General features: G+C 38.8%; 1 long non-coding RNA gene across 1 annotated transcript in view; it reads right to left on the bottom strand.

Annotated features, from left to right (window-relative positions):
- Positions 1-9,211: 9,211 nt before the first annotated feature.
- Positions 9,212-26,648, bottom strand: part of LOC136153487 (uncharacterized) — a 362,601-nt gene continuing 345,164 nt past the window's right edge. The window contains exon 3 of the long non-coding RNA XR_010660408.1: positions 9,212-9,308. This is a non-coding gene — a long non-coding RNA (uncharacterized lncRNA). The remainder of the gene's footprint in view (positions 9,309-26,648) is intronic.

The following is a 26,648-nucleotide window of genomic DNA, read 5'->3' on the forward strand; positions in this document are numbered from 1 at the left end:
AAATGTCAAATTGTCATGTTTTACATCCGAAACTAATATATGCTATGTGTCAATAATACCTCAATTTAAAAATAAACACAATGCTATATTTAAAATAGATAAGCAACAAGGACCTAATATATAGCATAGGGAACTCTGCTCATTATTCTGTAACAGTCTAAATGGGAAAAGAATTTGAAAAAGAATAGATACAAGTATATGTATATTTGAATCACTTTGCTGAACACCTGAAACTAATACAATATTATTAGTCAACCGTATTCCAATATAAGGTAAAATTAAACACACATAAACCAAAAGAGTTCTTTGTATATTTTTGATGTAGGGTTTTCCCTGGTGACTCAGTTGGTAAAGAGACTGCCTGCAATGTGGGAGACCCAGGTTCAATCCCTGGGTCGGGAAGATCCCCTGAGAAGGAAATAGCAATCCACTCCAGTATTTTTGCCTGGAGAATCCCATGGACAGAAGAGCCTGGTGGGTTACAGTCCATGGGGTCACAGAGAATCAGACAGGACTGAATGACTAACTCTTTACTAGATGATATGTGATTCACAAATGTTTCCTCCTGGTTTATGGCTTGTCTTTTCCAACTCTTATTTTATTTTGCAGAGCAGATTTCTTTTTTTATTTTAGTGAAGTCCAATAGATTCAGTTTTTTTCTTTTGTGGATGATACAGTTAGTATTGTTATTAAAATCTTATCACCAAACTCAAGATCACATAGGTTTTCTCACGTTATCTTCTAGAAACCTTATAATTTTACATCTTATATTTAAGTATATGATACATTTGAAGTTAATGTTTGTGAAAAGTGTAAGGTCTGTGTTTAGGTTCTTTTTTTTTTTATTTTTTTTTTATTAGTTGGAGGCCAATTACTTCACAACATTGCAGTGCTTTTTGTCATACATTGACACGAATCAGCCATAGAGTGACACGTATTCCCCATCCCGATCCCCCCTCCCACCTCCCTCTCCACCCGACTCCTCTGGCTCCTCCCAGTGCACCAGGCCCGAGCACTTGTCTCATGCATTTGCTTTATTGTTGTCAAATTGTTCCAGCAGTATTTTAGAAAAATCTACTCTTTCTCCATTAAATAACCTTTGTGTCTTTGTCAAATACCGGTTGGCTGTATTTGTTCAAGTCTATTGCTGGACTCTCATTTCTATTATATTGATCTAAGTGGTTTTTTTTTTCCACCAATACAACACTGTCTTGGTTACTTTATTTTTTAAAAAGTTTTCAAATCAGGTTGTGTTAACATTCCAACTTTGATCCTCTTCAGTATTTTGCAGGTTATTCTTTTTCTCTCTATATAACTTTGAGTGTCAGTTTTTCAATACCTAAGAACTAGCTTGCAGGGATTTTCTTTGGGATTATATTAAATCTACACAGTTGGGAAGAATTGACATTAACAATAGCGAGTTTTCCAATTCATGAACAGGGACTTATTTAAACTTGCTTTGATTTCTTTCACCAGTGTTTTATAGTTTTCTATAAATAGATTCTTTGTGCTTTGTTTTTTATACCCAAGTATTTCATTATTTTTATTCCATTGTAAATGTTACTATTTTATTAAAATTCTAATTCCAAATCTTAATTGCCAGTATATAAATAAATGATTGGCTATTAGAGAAATGAAAACCAAAACTACAATGAAGTACCACCTCACACTGGTCAGAATGGCCATCATTGAAAAGTCCACAAATCATAAATGCTGCAGATGGTGTGGAGAAAACGGAACCCTCCTACACTGTTGGTGGCAATGTAAATTGGTGCAGCCACTGTGGAAAACAATATGGAGGTACCTTGATTCATATCAATGTATGACAAAACCCACTGAAAAATCAAAAATAAAAAAGTAAAAATAGAGCTATCATGTGATCTTGCAATCCCACTTCTGGCTATATACTCAGAGAGAAATAAATTAGTGTTTTTGTTTTCTTTCAATATATACCCAGGAATGTTTAATGTTTGATCTTTCTACAGGTCCCAGAGGCTTCACGTTTCTTTAACCTTCTGTTTCCTACCTTGACTTTGTGCTTCCTTAAGATTTCCAGTCAGAAAGAATCTGTTTCTTGTAGCACTTTCAGGTAAAACCCCCCTTTATGATACTGATGCTCTGTTGGTATGACTATGAAGTATGGAGTTGGGGAGATTTCTGTAATCTTATGTTTAAATAATCATCTATTAGTGGCCCTGTATCTCAGAACTATGACATTCAAAAATATTTCTCTATTTGTATTACTTTTTGCCTTAGCACTTTACGGATGGCCTAGAACCAGCATTTCCAATCCTTGAACCCTGTAGACTATGTTTTAACACCTTAGGTAAGACACGAAGATGGAGCTGAAATCAAAAGAATTCCCTTCCTCTGACTGGGAAAAAGCCCTAATATAGTTTTCAATCCTGTATAGTAGGATTTTGTTATGGAGAAGTATCTTGGTATGTTTCACAATTATCATTCTTCCCTCACTTTTCCAGAGCCACAAAGGGATCTTTCCTAGATATTCCATGATGAGAACCCAGTGGAATTTCTTAAGGTAAAGACCATGAAAATATGAAGGATTCTCCTAAGACTGAAGCCCTTAGGGATTTGTTATTCTCTTGAAAGTTAACACACAATTTCTAGCAAAAGTCATCAAAATGATCACTTTACTAGTCCTACTAAATTTCTTATGTTTGCCATATAATTCAGTCTGTTTTTTTCTTTTACTTTTCATTTTATACTGGAATATGGCTGATTAAAACATTGTGATAGTTTCAAGTAGATAGCAAATGGACTCAGTCATGGATATACATGTATCCATTCTTCCCCAAACTCCCTTTCCATCCAAGCTGCCAAATAATCCAACTAATTTATGGTTCAGGGACTTATGCTCCAAATAAAACAGCCTTGAATGTGACTCTCCTGACACATTTGTCTCTCTAGATTTGGGGGTGTTTGCTCTGCAACCTCAGTTCAACAATTAGTCCGAGAAAGACATAGATTTTCAGTTTGTATAACTTTTTCTTATAGTTAATTTTGGAATGTTGGTTTTTAAACTGTAAATATTAGAGCTGAAACTGGAAGTCAAAATTAACTTTAAAACAAAAGTCCTAAGCAGAGATACAGCAGATAAATAATAAGGTGATAGGAAGATATGAAAATGACTTGGGAAAACTAAAGTTAAAAATGATACAGAAGAGTTAAAACTTGACAGAATATCACATTGAAGCAGAAAAAAAGAAGGAAACATGCAACTAAAAAGACATCTGAGGATATAGAGGAGAGATTGATTAAAGTAAGCAAAGTCAAATGAAAAATGATAAATGGTATCCAATATGAAAAAAGTGAGTGCTCCTGAAGAAGAGAATCAAAGTAAAAGAAGAGAAAAATGCAAAGATTTAATTCAGGAAACCATACAGAATATAAGATTTAGCCTTAAGACAAAGTTTTCTTTCACTTGGTCACAGTGTAAATTGGTACAAAAAGCAACACTGATAGTTTAACTAAATTAGATTTCAGAGATAAAGAACACTGCTCTTTAGTCGCTAAGTCGTGTCTGACTCTCTGCGACCCCATGCACTGTAGCCCACCAGGCTCCTCTGTCCATGAGATTTCTCAGGCAAGAATACTAGAGTGAATCGTCATTTCCTCCTACAGGGAATCTTCCTGACCCAGGAATCAAACCTGCATCTCCTGCATTGAAGGCAGATTCTTTACCACTGAGCCACCAGAGAAGCCCAAACACTGTACAATGTAGCAAAACTCATCTTTAGGCTTATAAAGGGGTAATATCAGTCCAGTCTCAGAAGTCTTCATCACAACAGACACTGTCAGAATATAGTGGATCAATGCTTAAAAGCATAAATGACCTAAACATTTTATACTGAGCCACAGTGCCATTTAAGTATAAAAGAAGAGACAAAAATTTCAAATATACAAGAACTCATTTGAATCAGTTCTAATGAGATGGATGAAACTGGAGCCCATTATACAGAGTGAGGTGAGCCAGAAAGATAAAGAACATTACAGTATACTAACGCATATATGCGGAATTTAGAAAGATGGTAACGATGGCCCTATATGCAGGGCAGAAGAAGAGACGCAGAAGTACGGAACAGACTTTTGAACTCTGTGGGAGAAGGGGAGGGTGGGATGTTTCGAAAGAACAGTATGTATATTATCTGTGGTGAAACAGACCACCAGCCCAGGTGGGAGGCATGAGTCAAGTGCTCGGGCCTGTTGGGCTGGGGGGATCCAGAGGAATCGGGTGGAGAGGGAGGTGGGATGGGAGACCGGGATGGGGAATTCGTGTAGCTCTATGGCTGATTCATATCAATGTATGACAAAACCCACTGAAAAATAAAAAAATAAATTAAAAAAAAAAAAAAAGAACTCAGCACATATAGTTCTAATGAGTCCTTATTGCACAATGGAGAAACTGCTGCATAAAATCTGTTAATGAATACTTTAAAGACAGTAGGAGTATGAAAATTATTGTTACAAAGAATCTAAATGCTTTTAAATGCAACTACAGAGAAGTAATACAACAAAAATCACACAATAATGATGAAAAGCTAACAGGCAGTATAAGTAAATTTTCTAAATTTCTTAGCCATGGATCTAAAGATAACTTTAAGGTTGCCAAGTCAAGTAACTGAGTGATAATAAATAAATATAAATTTATAATAGTGAGCACCAATCATTCTAAAAATAGTGGCATAATTCACTAAAATTGGATAGTGAAGGAGGGAGATGGAGAGATGGATCAAAGTACATGTGAAGTAATTTCATAACTTCTCATAGTGGGATAACAATAGATAAAATTTCCCACTGCCTTCAGATGGTAAAGAATCTGCCTGCAATGCAGGAAATCCAGGTTGGATACCTGGGCCAGGAAGATCCCCTAGACAAAGGAATGACAACTCACTCCAATGCTCTTGCCTGGAGAATTTTGTGGACAGAGAAGCCTGGTGACAGTCCATGGGGTCTCAAAGAGTCGGACACGACTGAACAACCAACAATCCCCCTGGTAGACAGTAGCTCCACTATAAATTTCTCAGCAAGAAACTGGCCTCATCAGTGTTGAATATGTTATCTCCAAACACCATTATTTTATTCCATGAAGGTACTGTTTGGGACTTTTAGTTGGGTGTTTCCATTTTTCATAGGGATTATAGATGCTTGAAGCAAAGTATAGCACAACTAACACCACTATGAGGGAGAAATGATTCATTTATTTCCCTTATTTTGAGGCATCACTGCCACTCTACACTAAAAACACCATCTTCCCATCTGGGTCTGGAAATCTAAACCTTGATATCAAGTTCCCTTTTCTTCCTCCCACTCCATACAAGTGTGCCTTTTGACTCCTGGCATGTGGGTTAAAGTTTTATGGAGGGAAATTTGTCTCTACTGCTCTAGACTTATCTATTATTTATCCCAAATGTACTTTCTATGGACATGCCAATCTAGCCCCTAATCCTGCAAGGCCTTATATCTCTTCCTTTCCACGTACCTGACTCTTCCGTTCACACTGTTCCTTCTGTCATCAGACAACTTAGAGATACAGACATATCTACTGGGAGGAAGGGTTCTCTCACCTTACTGACTTTAATTGTCACCAGCTGTGGTCCATTCTGCCGTTATCTTGGAATGGTGCAGTTCTATGACTGTCCTTGAAGCCGGTCAAGATGCATTTGATGTGGGCTACTACTCACTCTGTAATGACCAAAATGTGCTGCCCTTTTTTCTCCATTCGGCTTTCTTAAAGTAACTGCAATTCTGTGAGTAGATGTATTACAAGAACTCAGGTAAAGAAGTCTGCTTGTTCTCCTCCATGTCTTCTGAAATAGAAAGAAGAAAAGGTTGAGCTCAGAACAGTACTGGGCAGCAAAAGCAGAATGAAGGAGAAATGGGAAGGGGGTCTTAATGAGAATGGGTGCAGATTGAACATAAGGCTCATGCCAGCAAGGACAGGTAAGCCTCTTTGAGGGGAGATTGTCAGTAAAGAAGAGAAGCCTGGGTAGGATCATCTGACCTTGCTATTACCTCTGGACTTGAGTTCAAAAAAGATCTTCCCTTTGGTGCTTACGGTTCATTGTCTCCTAAGTACACCCAGCTCCTTTATTTCTTGGTCATCTTAGCCTTGTTCAAACTTCCTGGCTTCTACCTTAAGGGTCCTACCCTTTTTGTAGAAATCCCTCCCCAGGACACTGAGGACCACACCCTTTCAGCGTTGTTTGGTCATCAAGGCACTGCCTTCAGTCAATGGTAGCTAGAAAAGGCTTATAACTCACAAATCACTATTCTGAAACCTCCCTGGAGGGTGGGAATGCCAGGGAGGAATGTTCTGTGGTTTGAGATTGGGGATATTTCCTTAACACCTCTAAAGAGCCTTCCCAAATGACCTTCTACTTCTCATCTTTCCATGTTCATTTCTTGTGGTACATATGGCAGAGAGATGGTATTTCCTCTAAGCCATCCCTCATGGCCACCTCCTATATCCTTAATTCATTCTGTCTCCTGTTTGTCACCATCAACTGCTAGTTTGGATGCCTTACCTGCCATCTCTTCAACTTAACACAGCTGTATTTCAGCCTGAGTGGAGGTATAAATCATCTCTCTTTTCTCCAACAAGTTCCCCTTATATATTTTGAAGAGCACTCACTTATTGGTTACTATCAGACAACTTTTCCATCCTACCTGCTTTCCCCCATAACCTCATAAATCATATTAGTTTTCTGTTTTCCAGTCTGAACTCACTTCCTGAGGCTATAAAGGATTCAATAGAAAATCCTGCTGTACTGGTTATCTTGGTGCCATTTCAAATCTGAGGGTTCATTTTAATTTCACTAAGGTATAGCACTCAGACTTGGTTTTCACCAGTGTAGGAATAAGGGCAAATATTTATCTGCTGGAAGTTGTCCTGGGTGCAAGAAACTACAAGAAACTACAACTTAGGATTGATAAATGCTCTCAGGGCTTAGTTTAACTAGAGATGTGTCTTACATGAAATATATTTGCCAATATATTTTGGCACTCAACAGACACTTTTATAAACTTAGTTTACCACCGGTGCTGTTAAGCTTCCTATCTCCTTTCCTCTCCTGAGGGATTCTGGAGAAAGGGAGATGATGTTACAGGAGGGACACTGGTGAAATTAATTTTTCTGAACAGTGGTAACAAACATCCAGCTTCTGGGAAGAGACAAATCCTCCAAGAGCAAGTTCTCTCCATTTAGCTCCCTAGGTAGAGGGTCTCTCATTCAGGTTGTAGTCACTGGAGGAAAAACATAATGAGGTTAGTGGCATTTATAATCCTAAACTGACCAATAGGTTAATCTAGCCTGTGGTCCTTACAACCATTTGGCCTAGCAAGTGACTTCTAGACTTTCCATTGAGCATTTACTTCCTGAGGGCCTCCAAATATGTTCATAGCCTAATTCTTGGAATCTGTGAATATGTGAGGTTACATGGTAATGGGGAATTAAGACTACAAATGACATTAGGGCTGCTAATCAGCTGACTTTAAAATAAGGGGATTTCTTGAATTATCACAATGGGTCCAAAAAAGTGGCAGAGGGCTCCAGAAGAAAGGAGTCAGGGAGATGTGACAATGGCAGTGATGCAATGAGACAGGTTATGTTTCCTAGCTTTGAAAATGAAAAGAATGACTATGTCCTTTAGAAACTATGAAAGGGCAAGAAAATGGCTTATCACTATAGTCTTCAGAAAGGAATACAGCTCTGTTGGCACCTTGCCTTTATCCCAGTGAGACTCTGTTGGACTTCTATTCCAAAACACTGTAAGCTAACAAATTCATGTTTTTTTAAGCTTCTAAACTTATGGTAACTATTAAAGCATCAGTAGAAAAGTAATATACAGCACAAAGTATTAATACATCAATTCATAAACAATTTATTGAGACCTTGCTTTTAGTGAGTTGTTAGAGACCTGGGATTACATGCTATTGGGGAAAATAACATATGATCCCTGATGTCACAGAGTTTCTAGCCCAACACAGGAACTAAGTCTTGAGGGCATATCTCAGGATCACAAGTCAGTGTTAGGGATCCTGTCCTCCAGACTTCTGCTCCTGTTACTGTTTCCTGGACCTATTTTCAGGCCTTCTTCCTATTTACTCCTCAGAATGTTCTCAGAGCACCCTCCTTTCTACTGAGAGCTACATATCCTTCTGCCAACTGCTTCTCTTACTTTCCTTTAGGCTCTCCTAAGTTGATACAAATCTTCATCAAGACAAATCTAAGATACCAATGTCCTGGTTTCTGAGACTTTCTCTAACCTGAGAGTAACCTATTTATTTATAACATCATTTAGTTTTCTCCATATTCTTTAACATGAAAGAATATCAACTCTGTATAAGTGCTAAAAGCATTTTTTTTTCAATTAGTACATTTGACCACGTATCATCAGCACAAAGACAGAATGTAGGTTCTAAGGAGACCATCATCACATTGGTTTTGGATTCAGAGAAACCTGAGTACAAGATAAGAAACTTGAGCCAAAGCCTGATGATGACTTAAAAATTACAGAGTTTGAGACTTGGTACAATTCTTGATGGAGACAGGAAGGCTGACAGACCTTACAGACTGTGTTTCCAAAAGGTCAGTGGTAGGATTCATAACGAAACAGATTTAACTGGAGTTCCCAGGTGGTGCAGAGGTAAAGAATCCACCTACCATTACACGGGACATAAGAGACGAAGGTTTGATCCCTGGGTCTGGAAGATCCCCTGAAGGAGGAAATAGCAACCCACTCCAGTAGTCTTGCCTGGAAAATTCCATGGACAAAGTAGCCTAGAGGGTTATAGTCCATGGGGTCACAAGAGTTGAGTGTGATTGAGTACACATGAACATGGATCATCAGCCAGTTCTGTGTACCTAGGTCATAGATTAGTAACTGAGGAGTGTTCAAATGTATTAAACAATCACTCTGGTAGCTTCTCTGAAATCTGGTGAATCATATCTAATTCCTTCCCTCAGCAAAAGTTCAAAGGTTACAACATATGTCCAAATAAGTGTGACAAATGATGTGGGTCACAAAAGAAGAATAAAACAGGAGCCTCTGAAGTCAAGAGGTGAGTGGTTTTCTGCAATACAGCTTCTAGTATTTAATGCCATCCACTCTGCAGAGAACAGTTTTATAAAAATATAAATTTTATTATCTCTTCTAGTAAAGTTTATATACTCACTTTTGAGTATGTATCCCAGAAAAATCCTCGGGTAAAATCCAAGAGCAAATGAACACAGCTGGTCTTCATAGCAATTGTGTGGAAGTGGATAGTTTGAGACTAGGTGTTCATCTCTGGGGACAAATAAATAAAGGTGTTTACTCACTCTAAAATACTAGTCAGTGGTTCAAAACAATAGCTTAAACTTCTGCACACAACAGCATAGACACAATTTATCACACTGTAAATTTACACAGGTAAACACACTGACTGAAATTTTTACAGCTGAAATGGCATGGTGGCTGAACTTGCTTTACAAATAGCCTAACAAAAATATAGAAATAATCAGGGAACTGGATATAATATGGATAGTAAAATGTTGATAACTGTTGAAGCTGGGTGATGCACATACCACTAGTGAATATTCTTTAAAAAAAACATGTCTTCAAGTTATTTGCCCATTTTTTTTAATTGTGCTAAAATACAGGTAATGTAAAATTCATCACTTAAGCCATTTTAGAGTTAACAAGTCAGTGACAAGTCAGAATAAGTATTAATCTTCACTATATATTTCTAGAATGTTTTCATCACACAACTAGGAAGGCCATACCCACTAAGTAGCATGAATATAAACCAGAAAATTATGGAGACATAGCTTTAAAACACTTAAAGAGGAAAAAGAAATGGCAACCAAGAATTCCATAGCCATTGACATCGTATTTTCAAAATAAAGATAAAATAAAAAGTTAAAGTTTTAAAAGTAAAAGAATTCATCAGCAACAGATCTGCATTATCAAACAGATTAAAATAATTCATTCAGATAGAAGAAACAGACTCTCATGAGAATATGGATTTACTCAATACAGTGGTGAACACTGAAAAATTGTAAATATTTCCATAAATATAAAATAGGGTTTTCTCTTATTTTTAAAATCACTTTATTTTCAAGCAAAAGTCATAACAAGGTTTATAGGATAATAAACATATGTAAAGGTAAATAGATGCCAACAACGACACAAAGGTCAGTAGGGAGTAAGTAAACATATACTGCTAAAAGGATACTATTCATAAAGTAATATCACATGAAGGCAGAATTTGAGAAGTTTTAGCTGTATACTATCAACCCTGAAGGAATCACTAAATTATTAAACTAAACAATGATAGCTAATAGAACAAAAAAGATAAAGTAGAATAATGAAAAATAATTAACTCCAAAGGATTTAGGGGGGGAAAGGAAAAAGGAAACAAAATATAGAGAAAATAGAAAAAAATACAAAATGTTATTCATGATTGGAGACATAAATACAATTCTCTAAATACCGTGTTGAATACACAGACAGAAAATCAGTAATGATATCAGTTCAGTCTCTCAGTCGTGTCAAACTCTTTATGACCGCATGGACTGCAGCAGGCCAGATTTCAGTGTCCAACACCAACTTCTGGAGCTTGCTCAAACTCATGTCCATCGAGTCAGTGATACTATCCAATCATCTCATCCTCTGTTGTTCCCTTCTCCTCTTGCCTTCAATCTTTCCCAGCATCAGGGTCCTTTCTAATGAGTCAGTTCTCATTAGGTGGCCAAAGTACTGGAGCTTCATCATCAGTCCTACTAATGAAAATTCAGGATTGATTTGCTTTAGGACTGACTGATTCAATCCCCTTGCAGTCCAAGGGACTCTCAAGAGTTTTCTCCAAAACCATAGTTCAAAAGCATCAATTCTTCAGTGCTTAGCTTTCTGTATAGTCAAACTCTCACATCCATACATGGCAACAGGAAAAACAATAGCTTTGACTAGACAGACCTTTGTCAGCAAAGTAATGTCTCTGCTTTTTAATATGCTGTCTAGAATAGTCATAGCTTTGCTTCCAAGGAGCAAGCATCTTTCAATTTCATGTTGCAGTCACCATCTGCAGTAATTTTGGAGCCCAATATAGATATAGAAGACTTGAAATACTGTATGAATCAAATTGGCCTAATTGACAGTACTAGAACACTCCACCCAGCAATATCAGAATAGTCTTTACAAGTACATAGAGAACATTTACCAAGTAGACCATATTCTGGGCCAAGGAAACAAGTACCAATATATTTCAAAAGACAAATCATATAATTTACTTTGTATTTCTGTATGAGTATTAAATTAGAAATCAATGACAAAGATATATTGTTTTATAAGCTATCTTTCCATTAAGCTTAAAATATTAAATCCACCCTTATTTAGATTATATGACTGTCTGTATAGAAATTCACAGAATCTAAAAATGCTCCTAGAAGTAATAAAGGTAATAAGAATCTACAATTTGTGTGGAAACACAAAATACCCCTAATAGCCAAAGTAATCATGGAAAAGAAGAATGGAACTGGAGGAATCAACCTTCCTAACTTAAGACTATACTACAAAGCTATAGTCATCAAGCCAGTATGGTATTGGCACAAAAACAGAAACATAAACCAATGGAACAAGATATAAAGCCCAGAGATAAACCCACACACATCTGGGCACATTATCTTTGACAAAGCAGGCAAGAACCTACAATGGAGAAAAGTCAGCCTCTCCAATAGGTGGTTCTAGGGAAAATGGACAGCTACACGCAAAATAACAAAACTAGAACACTTTCTTAGAGAAGGAAATGGCAACCCACTCCAGTATTCTTGCCTGGAGATTCCTGTGGACAGAGGAGCCTGGTAGGCTGCTCTTCATGGGGTTGCACAGAGTCGGACACAACTGAAGCAATTTAGCATGCATGTATGCATTGGAGAAGGAAATGGCAACCCACTCCAGTGTTCTTGCCTGGAGAATCCCAGGGATAGAGAAGACTGATAGGCTGCCGTCTATGGGGTCGCACAGAGTTGGACACAACTGCAGCGACTTAGCAGCAGCAGAACACTTTCTAATATCATGCCCCCAAATAAATGGATTAAAGATTTAAATGTAAGGGCTTTTCTGGAGGCCCAGATGGTAAAGAATCTGCCTGCAATGCAGAAAACCCAGGTTTGATCCCTGAATTGGGAAGACCCTCTGGAGAAGGGAATGGCAACCCACTCCAGTAATCTTGCCTGGTAAACATGACAGAGGAGCCTGGCAGGCTACAGTCCCAGAGGTTGCAAAGAGTTGGACACAACTGAGTGACTAATACTTTCACTTTCACTTCTAGAAACTAGAAAACTCTTAGAGGAAAACATAGGCAGTACACTGTTTGACATACATCACAGCAATATCCTCTTTGACCCAACCTAGAATAATGGATATACAAACAAAAGTAAACAAATGGGACTATAACTGAAAAACTTTTGCAAATCAAAGCAAACAAACAAAGTTAAAAGACAACTCTCAGAATAGAAGAAAATAATTGAAAATTAAACACCTGACAAGGGATTAATCTCCAAAATATACAAACATCTCATGCAGTTTGATACCAGAAAAAAACCAGCACAATCAAATAAGACATTTCTCCAAAGAAAACATACAGATGGCCAACAAAAACATGAAAAGATGCTCAAAATTGCTCATGATTAGAGAAATACAAATTAAAATTATAACAAGGTATCATCTCACAAATGATCATCATTAAGAAATCTACAAACAATAAATGCTGGAGAGCATGTGGAGAAAAGGGAACCCTCTTACACTGTTGGTGGGAATGTAAATTGGCACAGTCAATTTAAGGAAAACGGGGCTTCCCAGGTACTGCTAGTGGTGAAGGACTCACCTGACAATGCAGGAAACCTAACAGACGCAGGTTCAATCCCTGGGTCAAGAAGATCCTCTGGAGGAAGAAATGGAAACCCACTCCAGTATTCTTCAATGGAGAATCCCACAGACACAGGAGCGTGGTGGGTTGCAGTCCATAGGGTCACAAAGAGTCAGACATGACTGAAGAGACTTAGGACACACAGATACTATGGAGGATGGTATGGGATGCCTTAAAAAACTAGGAACAGAACTACCATATGACAAAACAATCCCACTAATGGACATATATCCTGAGAAAACCATAATTTAAGGAGACACATATACCTCAATGCTTGTTGTAGACCTTTTTACAATAACTTGGATATGGAAGAAATCTAGATGTCCATCCACAGATGAACGGATACAGAAATTGTGGTACATATGTACAATGGAGTATTACTCAGCTATAAAAAAGAACACACTCAAGTCAGTCCTAATGAGGCGGATGAATCTAAAGTCTATTATGCACCGTGAAGTGAAGTAAGTCAGAAAAACAAATACTGTATATTAATGAATGCATATGGAATCTAGAGAGATGGTACTGATGAACCTATTTGCAGTGCAGCAACAGAGACACAGACATAGAGAACAGACTTGTGGACACAGTGGGGGAAGCATAGGGTGGGATGAACTGAGAGAATAGCATGGAAACATAGACATTACCATATATAAAACAGATAGCAAATGGGAATTTACTGTGTGACATAGGGAGCTCAACCCAGTGCCCTGTGACAACCTAGAAGGGTGAGATGGAATAGGAGATGGGAGGGAGATTCAGGAGGGAGGGGACATATGTATACCTGTGGCTCATTCGTGTTGATGTATGGCAGAGGGCAACACAATATTATAAAGCAATTATCCCCCAATGAAAAAAATGAATAAAAAAGAGTAATAAGAATCTAAAGATGCTCCAAGAAGTAATGATTTACTGCTACATCATAAAAAACAAGGTCAATGTACAAAAAATTAATTTTATTTCTATATACTATCAATGAACACTTGGAAACCAAAATTTCCATAAATACAGTTTATGATAGCCTCAAAAAGTGAAATATCAGGAATAAATCTAAGAAAATATGTGCTAGAACAGTATGCAGATAACTACAAAGGACTGCTGAAAGAAATCAAACAAAAACTAAACAGACAGATATATTATATTCCTATCATATGAAAACTCACATATAAGGGCTCTACAAATGCATTTTCTCTAAATTGATAGAATAGATGCAATTCTTATAGGACTACTTTGTAGCTGAAAACACGTTTATAAAATTTACATCAAATGAAAAAGGAAGTAGATCAACCAAAAATAATTTTTAAAAGTACAAAGGTAGAGGGCCTCAATTACCCTATTTTAAGATTTCAAGCTACAGTACTCAAGACAGCTTGGTATAGACAAAATAGCTGAAATACAGATTAATGAAACAGAAGAGACAGTCCAGAATGACAGAAAACACATATGTTTAATGAATATTTGACAAATGTATAAAGGCAATTAAATGAAGAAAAGATAGTAGCTTTAAAAAATGATGCTGAAACAACCCTACAGCAAATCACTAAACAACTCTATGTCACTGTTGATTGTTCTTAGGCATCATACAAAAAGCATGACCCATAAAAGAATCGATAGGGGGCTGTCCTAAGATGGCAGAGGAATAGGATGGGGAAAACACTTTCTCCCCCAAATATTCATCAAAAGAACATTTGAACGCTGAGCAAATTCCACAAAACAACTACTGAACACTGGCAGAAACGCAGCCCATTGTCTTTGAAAGGAGGTAGGACATAATATAAAAGATAAAGCGAGAGACAAAAGAGTTAGGGATGGAGACCTCTCCCGGGAAGGGAGTCTTAAAAGAGGAGAAGATTCCAAACACCAGGAAACCCTCTCACCAGCGGACCTGTGGGGAGTTTTGGAATCTCAGAGTGCAACATAACCGGGAGGAAAAATAAATAAACAAAACCCACAGATTACGTGCCTAACAGCAACTCCCAGCAGAGAAGTAGCCCAGATGCTCACATTTGCCACCAACAAGTGGGGGCTGAACAGGGAGGCATAGGCTGCAATGCTTAGGGTAAGGACCGGGCCTGAATGTCCTGAGGGCAACCTGAGGGAGCTAATGTGAGATAGCAACCCAAACTGTGGGATACCCAGAGAGAGAGAGGGAAAAAGAGAGAGAGAGAACTATCCCGCAAAAAGAACCAAACTTAAGGCACTGCCGGCCTGCTCACAGAACAAGGGACTGAGCGAATACCAGAGGAGAGCTAGCAGACTGGTCCATCACCCACTGGAGGCAGGGAGGCAATGAGTCAACAGCCAGATCCATAAAGGGGCAACCTTAGCCCCAGAGACGGTATCCTCTACCAAACGAGGAGCAGGCTCCCAGTTGCTAACCAAGACTTCCTGGATTCTCGATGGTTGACATCCACTGGGACGGTCACAGTCAGAGATCAGCTCCCCAGAGGAGACACAAAGCACACCTGAGATGGCGCACCCACCACACAACAAGGAAACCGAGCGGCTGGGATTAGGGAGGTGATAAGACGTACAAGCCACCTGGGGAGAGTGTGCCTGCCAAGCACCTGGTCGCCTGAGCTGCTCAGATCTGGGAAGGGCATAAAACACAGGCCCAACAGAGTCTGTGCCTTTGTGGAGTACCTGATAACCTGAACCTGAGCAGCTTAGACGTTCTCCTGCAGAGCAACCTGGAGCCTGAGCAGTGTAGATTGGGAAAGCACACACGCCGTGAGTGGGGGCAAACACAGTGTGGCTAAGACACTGCTAACACTCCCCTCACACACCAGTGATATTTTTTTTTGCAGTGTTCCTCCCTCCCCACAGCACAACTGAACAAGTGAGTCTCAATAAGTGACCACCTTTGCCCCCTTGTGTCAGGGCAGAAATTAGACACTAAAGAAACCTGCAAACAGAAGAAACCAAAATAAACACAGGGAATCACTTCGGAAGTGACAGGTGCAACAGATTAAAACCCTGTAGTTAGCATGGACTACACTGGAAGGGACCTATAGACCTTGAGAAGAAGTATAAGCTGGAACAAGGAACTATCTGAAACTGAACTGACCCCACACTGCCCTCAACAGCTCCAGAGAAATTCCTAGATATATTTTACTATTATCATTTTTAAAACTTTTTTTAGTTTTATTTTTAAGTTCTCTATTACTCCTTAAATTCTCCTTTTTATAACCTATGATTACCTTGCCAAAAAAAGACCCTATGATTAAAGCAAATTTAATATATATATTTTTTAATTTTTGTGATTTTGTTTTGTTTTTTTAATATTGTGTTTTTGAGATTCTAACCCCTACTCTAGATTTTTAATCTATGCTTTTTGGTATTTGTTACCAATTTTGTACCTTTAAGAATCCAATCTTCAGTACCCATTTTTACTTAGCAGTGTGATTACTGGCTTGATTGCTCTCTCCCCTTTTGACTCTCATTTTTCTCCCCTGGTCACTTCTATCTCCTCCCTCCCCCTTCTCTTCTCTACTTAACTCTGTGAATCTCTTTGGGTGTTCCAGGCTGTGGAGAACACTTAGGGAACTGATCATTGGCTAGATTGGTCTCTCACCTTTGGCTCCCCCGGTCACCTCTATCTCCTTCCTCACTCTTCTCTTCTCTATGGAACTCCATGAACCTCTCTGGGTGTTCCAGACTGTGGAGAGCAAACAGGGAATTGATTACTGGCTAGATTGCTCTCTACCCTTTTGATTCCCCCTCTTCTCCTACTGGTCACTCTATCTCCCCCCTCCCTCTTCTCCTCTCCATGTAACTCTGTGAACCTCTCTGGGTGTCTCTCACTGTGGAGAATCTTTTCACCGTCAACCTAGATGTTTTATCATTGGTGCTGTATGGATGGAGAAGTCTTGAGGCTACTGGAATAATAAGACTGAAAGCCAGAGGCAGGAAGCTTAAGCTCAAAACCTGAGAACACCAGAGAACTCCTAAATCTAGGGAACATTAATTGATAAGAGCTCATCCAAAAGTCTTCATACCTACACTGAAACCATGCACCACCCAAGAGCCAGCAAGTTCCAGAGCAAGACATAACACACAAATTCTCCAGCAATGCAGGAACATAGCCCTGAGTTTCAACATACAGGCTGCCCAAAGTCACACCAAACCCAAAGACATCTCAAAACTCACTGCTGGACACTTCATTGCACTCCAGAGGGAAGAAATTCAACTCCACCCACCAAAACACTGACACAAGCTTCCCTAACCGGGAAAACTTGACAAGCCACTCATCCAACTCCAACCACAGTGAGGAACCTCCACAATAAAGAGAAACCACAAGCTTCCAGAACACAGAATGCCACCCCAAACACAGCAATCTAAACAAGATGGAAAGGCAGAGAAATACTCAGCAGGTAAAGGAACATGATAAATGCCCACCAAACCAAATAAAAGAGGAGGAGATAGGGAGTCTACCTGAAAAAGAATTAAGAATAATGACAGTAAAAATGATCCAAAATCTTGAAAACAAAATGGAGTTTCAGTTAAATAGCCTGGAGACAAGGATGGGGAAGATGCAAGAAATGTTTAACAAGGACCTAGAAGAAATAAAAAAGAGTCAATCAATAATGACTAATGCAATAAATGAGATCAAAAACACTCTGGAGGGAAGCAACAGTAGAATAACGGAGTCAGAAGATAGGATAAGTGAGGTAGAAGATAGAATGGTAGAAACAAATGAAGCAGAGAGGAAAAAAGAAAAAAGAATTAAAAGAAATGAGGGACAATGCGAAATGCCCCAACATCCGAATCGTAGGAGTCCCAGAAGAAGAAGAAAAAAAGAAAGGCCATGAGAAAATATTTGGGGAGATAACAGTTGAAAGCTTCCCTAAAATGGGGAAGGAAATAGTCACCCAAGTCCAAGAAAGCCAGAGAATCCCAAATAGGAAAAACCCAAAGCAAAATACCCCAAGACACATATTAATCAAATTAACAAAGATCAAACACAAAGAACAAATATTAAAAGAAGCAAGGGAAAAAAAGCAAGTAACACACAAGGGGATTCCCATAAGGATAGCAGCTGATCTTTCAATAGAAACTCTTCAGGTCACAAGGGAATGGCAGGAAACACTTAAAAGTGATGAAAGAGAAAAACCTACAACCCAGATTACTGTACCCAGCAAGGATCTCATTCAAATATTAAGGAGAAATCAAAAGTTTACAAACAAGCAAAAGTTGAGAGAATTCAGCACCATCAAACCAGCTCTTCAACAAATGCTAAAGGATCTTCTCTAGATAGGAAACACAGAAAGGGTGTTTAAACTTGAACCCAAAACAACAAAGTAAATGGCAACGGAACCATGCTTATCAATGACTACCTTAAATGTAAATGGGTTGAATGCCCCAAACAAAAGACAAAGACTGGCTGAATGGATACAAAAACAAGACCCCTATATGTGCTGTCTACAAGAGACCCACCTCAAAACAAGGGACACATATAGACTGAAAGTGAAGGGCTAGAAAATGACATTTCACACAAATGGAGACCAAAAGAAAGCAGGAGTAGCAATACTCATATCAGATAAAATACACTTTAAAATAAAGGCTGTGAAAAGAGACAAAGAAAGACACTACATAATGATCAAAGGATCAATCCAAGAATAAGATATAACAATTATAAATATATATGCACCCAACATAGGAGCACTGCAATATGTAAGGTAAATGCTAACAAGTATGAAAGGGGAAATTAACAAAAACACATTAATAGTGGGAGACTTTAATACCCCACTCACACCTATGGATAGATCAACTAAACAGAAAATTAACAAGGAAACACAAACTTTAAATGATACAATGGACCAGTGAGACCTAATTGATATCTGTAGGACACTTCACTCCAAAACAATGAATTTCACCTTTTTCTCAAGTGCACACAGAACCTTCTCCAGGATAGATCACATCCTGGGCCATAAATTTAGCCTTGGTAAATTCAAAAAAGTTAGAAATCATTCCAGTCATCTTTTCTGACCACAGTGCAGTAAGATTAGATGTCAATTACAGGGGAAAAAAACTATTAAAAATTCCAACATATGGAGGCTAAACAACACACTTCTTAAAAACCAACAAATTACAGATGAAATAAAAAAAGAAATCAAAATATGCATAGAAATGAATGAAAATGAACAGACAACAACCAAAAACCTATGGGACACTGTAAAAGCACTGCTAAGGGGAAGATTCATAGCAATACAGGTTTACCTCAAGGAACAAGAAAAAAGTCAAGTAAATAACCTAACTGCACACCTAAAGCAACTCGAAAAGGAAGAAATGAAAAACCCCAGGGTTAGTAGAAGGAAAGAAATCTAAAAAATTAGGGCAGAAATAAGTGCAAAAGAAACAAAAAAAACCACAGCAAAAATCAACAAAGCTAAAAGCTGGTTCTTTGAGAAGATATATAAAATTGACAAACCATTAGCCAGACTCATCAAGAAACAAAGGGAGAAGAATCAAATCAAAAAATTAGAAATGAAAATGGAGAAATCACAACAGACAACACAGAAATACAAAAGATCATAAGAGATTACTATCAGGAACTATATGCCAATAAAATGGACAACTTGGAAGAAATGGACAAATTCTTAGAAAAGTATAACTTTCCAAAATTGAACCAGGAAGAAATAGATCTTAACAGACCCATCACAAGCATGGAAATTGGAACTGTAATCAGAAATCTTCCAACAAACAAAAGCCCAGGACCAGATGGCTTCACAGCTGAATTCTACCAAAAAATTTAGAGAAGGGCTTATACCTATCTTACTCAAACTCTTCCAGAAAATTGAAGAGGAATGTAAACTTCCAAACACACTCTATGGGGCCACCATCACGCTAATACCAAAACCAGACAAAGATGCCACAAAAAAAGAAAACTACAGGTCAATATCACTGATGAATATAGATGCAAAATCCCTAACAAAATTCTAGCAAACAGAATCCAACAACATATTAAAAAGATCATACACCATGACAAATTGGGCTTTATCCCAAGGATGCAAGGATTCTTTAATATCTGCAAATCAAACAATGTAATACATCACATTAACAGATTGAAAGATAAAAACGATATGATTATCTCAATAGATGCAGAAAAAGCCTTTGACAAAATTCAACATCCATTTATGATAAACACCCTCCAGAAAGTAGGAATAGAAGGAACATACCTCAACATAATTAAGCCTATATATGAAAACCCACAGCAAACATTATCCTCAATGGTGAAAAACTGAAAGCATTTCCCCTAAAGTCAGGAACAAGACAAGGGTGCCCACTCTCATCACTACTATTCAACATAATTTTGGAAGTTTTGGCCACAGCAATCAGAGTAGAAAAAGAAAAAAAAGGAATCCAGATTGAAAAAGTAGAAGTAAAACTCTCACTGTTTGCAGATGACATGATTCTCTACATCAGTTCAGTTCAGTTTAGTCGCTCAGTCGTGTCCAACTCTTTGCGGCCGCATTAATCGCAGCACGCCAGGCCTCCCTGTCCATCACAAACTCCCAGAGTTTACTCAAACTCATGCCCATCGAGTCGGTGATGCTATCCAGCCATCTCATCCTCTGTTGTCCTCTTCTCCTCCTGCCCCCAATCCCTCCCAGCATCAGGGTCTTTTCCAATGAGTCAGCTCTTCACATGAGGTGGCCAAAGTAGAAGAGGGAGGAGGGAAATAGAGTGACCAGTAGGAGAAGAGGGGGAATCAAAAGGGTAGAGAGCAATCTAGCCAGTAATCAATTCCCTATTTGCTCTTCACAGTCTGGAACACCCAGAGAGGTTCATGGAGTTCCATAGAGAAGAGAAGAGTGAGGAAGGAGATAGAGGTGACCGGGGGAGAGGAGGGGGAGCCAAAGGTGAGAGACCAATCTAGCCAATGATCAGTTCCCTAAGTGTTCTCCACAGCCTGGAACACCCAAAGAGATTCACAGAGTTAAGTAGAGAAGAGAAGGGGGAGGGAGGAGATAGAGGAGACCAGGGGAGAAAAATGAGAGTCAAAAGGGGAGAGAGCAATCAAGCCAGTAATCACACTGCTAAGTAAAAATGGGTACTGAAGATTGGATTCTTAAAGGTACAAAATTGGTAACAAATACCAAAAAGCATAGATTAAAAATCTAGAGTAGGGGTTAGAATCTCAAAAACACAATATTAAAAAAACAAAACAAAATCACAAAAATTAAAAAATATATATATTAAATTTGCTTTAATCATAGAGTCTTTTTTGGCAAGGTAATCATAGGTTATAAAAAGGAGAATTTAAGGAGTAATAGAGAACTTAAAAATAAAACTAAAAAAAGTTTTAAAAATGATAATAGTAAAATATATCTAGGAATTTCTCTGGAGCTGTTGAGGGCAGTGTGGGGTCAGTTCAGTTTCAGATAGTTCCTTGTTCCAGCTTATACTTCTTCTCAAGGTCTATAGGTCCCTTCCAGTGTAGTCCATGCTAACTACAGGGTTTTAATCTGTTGCACCTGTCACTTCCAAATTGGTTACATCTTCTTTGTTTATTTTGGCTTCTTCTGTTTGCAAGTCTCTTCACTAACTTCCACCGTAACAGAAGGGGGCAAAGGTGGTCACTTATTTAGGCTCACTTGTTCAGTTGTGCTGTGGGGAGGGAGGAACACTGCAAACAAATATCACTGGCGTGTGTGGGGAGTGCTCACAGTGTCTGGGCCACACTGGGTTTGCCCCCTCTCACAGCGTGTGTGCTTTCCCAGTCTACACTGCTCAGGCTCCAGGTTGCTCTGCAGGAGAACTATCTAAAGTGGGCCCTGGGTTGCGTGCACTTCCCAGGTCTAAGCCACTCAGATTCAGGTTCTTGGGCACTCTGCAAAGGCACAGACTCAGATGGGCTTGTGTTTTGTGCCCTTCCCAGGTCCAAGCAGTTCAGGCAACCAGGTGCTTAGCAATCACATTATCCCCAGGCGGTGTGGTGCGACTATCACCTCACTGGTCCCGGCCACTTGGTTTTCCAGGTAGGCAGCGGGAGCGCTGTTTCAGGTGTGCTGTGTGTGTCCCCTGGGGAGCTGATCTTTGCTGCCTTCCTGGTGGATGTCAACCATCCAGAATCCCAGGAAGTCTTGGTTAGCAACTGGGAGCCTGCTCCCAGTTTGGTAGAGGATGCCACCTCTGAGGCCGAGGTTGCCTCTTGCCTTCCGGCTCTGGCTGTCGCCCACCTGCCTCCCTACCTCCAGCGGGCCATGAGTCAGTCCACTGCCAGCTAGCTCTCCTCTGGTATTTGCTCAATCCTTTGTTCTGTGAGCGGGCCTGGCAGTGCCTTAGGGTCGAGCTTTTCACGGGAAAGTTCTCTCTCTTCCTCTTTTTTTTTTTTCTCTTTCTCTCTCTAGCCATCCCACAGTTTGTGTTGCTAGCTTATATTAGCTCCCTCAGATTGTCCTCAGGGCATTCTGGCCCAGTCCTTACCCTACGCAATGCTGCCCCTACCTCTTTCTTTAGCCCCCACTTGGTGGTGGTGGATGCAAGGGTCTGGAGTTGCAGTTAGGCATGTCATCTGTGGGTTTTATTCATTTATTTTTTCCTCCCAGGTATGTTGCCCTCTGAGATTCCAAAACTTCCCACAGACTCGCCAGTGAGAGGGTTTCCTGGTGTTTGGAAACTTCTCCTCTTTTACGACTTCCTCCCTAGCATGATTCTCCAACTCTAACTCTTTTGTCTCTCTCTCTCTTTTTTTTTTTTTACTTTGTTTATTTTTTTAAATTTTTTATTTATTTTTTAAATTTATTTATTTATTTTTTTAATTAGTTTATTTATTTGTTTATTTTTCAGTGGGTTTTGTCATACATTGATATGAATCAGCCATAGAGTTACACGTATTCCCCATCCCGATCCCCCCTCCCACCTCCCTCTCCACCCGATTCCTCTGGGTCTTCCCAGTTTATCTTTTATATTTTGTCCTACCTCCTTTCAAAGACAATGGGCTGCCTTTCTTGGTGCCTGGTGTCTTCTGCCAGCGTTCAAAAGTTATTTTGTGGTATTTGCTCAGCATTCAAATGATCTTTTGATGAATTTGTGGGGGAGAAAGTGGTCTCCCCATCCTATTCTTCTGCCATCCTAGGACCGCCCCCCCCCAGACTCAAAATTTAAGGACAATTCTCTTCATTGTAATTGGAAGTAAAATCATGGCTGTGATTTTTTTGTTTGTTTGTTTTGCATTTTGGAAACAGATAAAATGATTCTAAAATTTATGTAGAATTTCAAGGTCAGGAAGAATCAAGATAATCTTGAACAAAAAAGGATGATATATACTCTCAGAAGTCAGAGTTTTCTATAAAGGCATAACAATTAAAGCATTACAATACTGTTACTGTGGTAAAAATAACAAAATAAACTATGGAGCAAAAAAAGAGAAAATAAGAAGCAAAGTTTTCTATTGCTACCTAACAAATCATATCAAACTAAGCATCATAAAACATACCCATTTAGTTATCTCATGGCTCTGGAGGTCAGAAGTCCAGATGGGCTCAACTCATTTCTCAGCTCAATCCTGCAAGGCTGAAATTAATACTGGGATTTCATCTGAAGGTATAGGGAATAATTTGTTTCCAAACTCATTCAGGTTGTTGGACAAATCCAGTTCCTTCAAGTGCAGATCTAAATTCCCTATTTCCTTACTAGCTGTCAGCTGCGAGCTGTCCCCTTCACCTCAAGGCTTGCTGCATACCACCTTGCACGACCCCTTCTATCATTTAACCAGGAACAGTGTGTTAAGTACTTTTGATATTTCAAATTTCTGGCTTTCTCTTTTGTCATAAATAGGAGAAAGTGTGCTGCATTTAAGAGCTTGTGATTAAATCAGTCCCAGGTCCACCCAGATGATCTCCTTATCCGTGCACTATTTGGCCCATTGTGCCATATAATACAACATGATTATGAGAGGGCTATATCATCATATTCACAAATTCCCATCAGTAATGTGTAGCATCTGGGCGAGCCATTTTAGAATTTTGTCTGTCACACATATTCACATCAATGTGGTCTCATGATTTTCCACAAATGTGGCACTGCAAAGCAGTAAGAAACTCATTTTGTTTTCAATAAGTGACTTAACCAGTTGGATATCTATATAGGAAAAAATGAAACTTTCACATGTGAAAACAATTTCAGCTGGATTATAGATCTAAATATGGAAATTAAAATAATTAAGGCTCTAAAAAATAACAGGAAATGTCCTCATTTCCTTTAGATAAGCAAAGATTTCTTAAATAGGATGTTAAAACACTAAACATAAAAAGGTTAATAAAGTACACTTCATTAAAATTTAAGAACTTCTGCTTATCCAAAGATGACATTAAAACAGTGAGAAAGTAAGCCATAGAGTTGGAGGAGATGTTGGCAATAAATGTATCAGATGAAGGGCTCCTATCCAGAATATGTTTTCATTAAACATTCTATATATCAGTGAGAAAAAGGCAGACAACTCAAGTTTTGAAATAGGCAAAGGATGTGGGGAAGCCCCTTACAAAAGAAAATAATGCACAAGTAAATAAAAATATTTTTTAAACATTCTCAACTCCATTTGCTATCAGAGAAATACAAATTAAAAACACAGTAGGTTATCACAACATCCCAACCAAAATGATCAATATAGGGGAAAAAAGACTGCTGTGATAGATTGTATTAATAGTGTCAATTCTTCATCTCTCACTGTGACCATGATCTTGCCATGGGAGTTTTTAATTCCTCATGTTAAATTTGTCTCTGCTCTTATCTTTGGCTTTGACCTTATGACTTACCAATAGAATAAATCAGAAGTAAATGTGTAATGTTTTCAAACCTAAGTCTTAGGGTCTAAGTGTTTCTTTTAGCCTACATGCATTTTTGCCATCTCTATTAGCTCAGTTGGTAAAGAATCCGCCTGCAATGCAGGAGACCCCGGTTGGATTCCTGGGTTGGGAAGCCTCCTTGGAGAAGGGATAGGCTACCCACTCCAGTGTTCTTGGGCTTCCCTTGTGACTCAGCTGGTAAAGAATCCTCCTGCAATGCAGGAGATCCCGGTTTGATTCCTGGGTTGGGAAGACTCCTTGGAGAAGGGAAAGGCTACCCACTCCAGTATTCTGGCCTGGAGAATTCCATGGACTGTATAGTCCATGGGGTCACAAAGAGTTGGACAGGACTGAGTGACTTTCACTTTCATTTTCTGAGCAGTGTTTCCCCAGTATAATTGCTGCTCACCCACTCTCTGGTTTGTGTCCCTGAACAAACACACACAGAAGAGACCACCATACAGGATCAATTCCAGCCAGAACCACTGTTTAGAGGAGAGCCATCCAGGAGAACCTAACATCAGTTGAGCCTGGGACCACCTGCAGATGTATTGGTATAAGCAACAATAAATTGTTCTTACCTTTAGCCACTAAGTTTGTAATAGTTTGCTTTGCAGCGATAGCAAATGTTAGTGAAAAGGTACAGTAACTAGAATTCTCATATGCTGATAGTGGGAGTAAAAACTGGTACATTCACTTAGGTGAACTGGCAAATATCTCACAAAGTTAACCACGTGTTTTCCCTTCAACCCAGTGAATTCAGTCCAGAAATGCAAATATATACACACTTCAAGACATGCATTAGAGGCATCACAACAGTACTACTCAAACTGCAAAAAATATAAAACAGTATAATGCATGATATATACCAGTTCGCTCATATATTGAAATATTATAAAGAAATGAAAATGGATAAAAACAGCAATATTCAATCATATGGATGAACCTTAAAATTATACTTTGAGCTAAAGAAAATGGTCACAAAAGCGTATATACTGTATAATTCAACTCATACTAAAGTTCAAAATTTGGCAAAATTAACATAGGCTGATAGAAGCATGGTTATCTTTTGGAAGGACAATGGCAGGGTGGCAAGAGCTGAATAAAGAGGCTTCTATAGTGCTGGTTATGTTCTATAACTTGACCTGACTGATGGTTACATGGAAGTGTTTATTTCATACAAATCTATAAAGCACTACACTTAGGACTTGTGTACTTGTACTTATCTGTGTTTATGATCCTTCCCCAGTCTTCCTCATACCAAACTCACACTAGACTATAATGATTTTTATACCAAGGTCTCTGCTTAAGGGTTCTGTGTATCTCAAAATAGTAACAGTATGGGAACTACAGAAATTGTAAATTTATTAGATGTGATCATTTCGTTCTATCACACAATGGAAGGGCTTACCAAACTTGTAAGATGTCCAGTGTGAACAATTTCCTTCTGTCTAGTCCCCTTGGCTATCCCTTTTCTTAATACCCATTCCCTTCTGTGCAACCCCTTTAAAGTTTCAGCGGCAGTCCCTTGCTGCTCTTCCCTTGGGAAATTCCATCTGTCTTCACAAGAAGAGAGCTCTCCTCCCCTTAATCACTTCCTGCTTTTGTGTCAACTGGAGTGTCTAGGGCTTCAGGTAAATGCTAACAGAGATTCTCATGAGCACAGACATCATTCCCTTTGGAAGGGACCTATGTAGACCCTAAGGACCTCAAAGAGTGAAAGTGGGTAACCTCATCTCAGTTCAGTCTATCAGTGAAATCCACAGCGGATGCCTCACTAGCTTTCCTAATAGGGGTATAAACCTTCCTATGTGGACATTTATTTTTTCTTGGAGTTAAAATGACAATCCAATGTTAAATGAACAGAAATCTTTCCCTTGCTAACTTGAGCATTGTTTCTAAGTCCCTTCAAACTATAAGCAAACTTAAAGCTAA

The sequence above is a fragment of the Muntiacus reevesi genome, chromosome X (assembly GCF_963930625.1).
Source record: "Muntiacus reevesi chromosome X, mMunRee1.1, whole genome shotgun sequence".
Classification (NCBI taxonomy): Eukaryota; Metazoa; Chordata; class Mammalia; order Artiodactyla; family Cervidae; genus Muntiacus; species Muntiacus reevesi.